The following is a 948-nucleotide window of genomic DNA, read 5'->3' as shown; positions in this document are numbered from 1 at the left end:
CCACAGCGAAACGACAAGGTCTTGGATGCTAAACAGAACGTACGATTCCACTGAATCGAGCGCGCCTTTGATTTTGCCTTGATTGATCACTTCCCAATCGAGATCGCTATCTTGACTTTCTATGTTGTGTGACGGCTAAGAAACAAGGTAAAGAGGGGCGATTTTAGGGTTGTAATATAATGTGTTGTGTTTTAGTTATAGACCAAATAATTAAAACTTAACCAAAAAACTTAGCCCTTAATTTTCTAGCCTTCTAGGGCCCGTCCAAATTCATATGCTTAGGGTATTAGAAAACGTACTCATTAAGTTATCTAATGATATGGAACGATACAAAGAAGATTAGCATGACCCCTGCGCAAAGATGACACACACAAAAGTTATCTAATAATGTATTAAATAAAAGATTTCAACTCCTACAAGAATGAAAATCTCACACAACTATTTTATATGAATTGATAAATAAATCAATTCATTTAACATTGCATCTTCAACATCTACCCATTTTTCATTCAGACGTTGTGTGGATTTTTGTTCATCCTTATTTGTGTATTCAGAAAAACATATCATGTAAATTTTTATGATATGTTTAAGGTATATATACACTCTGTATAGGCTGTATGTGATCTATATAGCTCAACACATATATATATATATATATCATCATCGTACTCAGTATATCCCACCAATAGCAAAGCTATGGTAGGGCATGAGGAGGGTAAGATGTAGATGCATGTACCCTTGTCTTTCAGCTATCAACGCCACCACATGATGTCTGATTAACCTTCCACCACTTTTAACGTTATTTTCACGAGATTAGTAAAATAACGTCAAAATTAGTGCAATTTCACTTTTGCCCACTCGAGGGTTCACACATATATACATTATATGCGTGCACCGCAAGCAGGATGTAACATATTTATATATTTATATAGGGTGAGTTATTCTAAA

The 948-nt window shown here is 34.6% G+C and overlaps 1 non-coding gene across 1 annotated transcript; it reads left to right on the top strand.

Annotated features, from left to right (window-relative positions):
• The first annotated feature begins 292 nt into the window (after nt 1-292).
• Nucleotides 293-394, top strand: LOC143532234 (U6 spliceosomal RNA). Its single transcript, XR_013135137.1, has one exon. It is a non-coding gene; the product is annotated as a U6 spliceosomal RNA (small nuclear RNA).
• The last annotated feature ends 554 nt before the right edge of the window (nt 395-948 follow it).

The sequence above is a fragment of the Bidens hawaiensis genome, unplaced genomic scaffold (genome assembly GCF_021521415.1).
Source record: "Bidens hawaiensis isolate Kalapana, Puna unplaced genomic scaffold, B.hawaiensis_p1.1 tig00009413_1, whole genome shotgun sequence".
NCBI lineage: Eukaryota > Viridiplantae > Streptophyta > Magnoliopsida > Asterales > Asteraceae > Bidens > Bidens hawaiensis.
The sequence above is the reverse complement of the archived record's forward strand: the minus strand, read 5'-3'. Positions and strand labels throughout refer to the sequence as shown.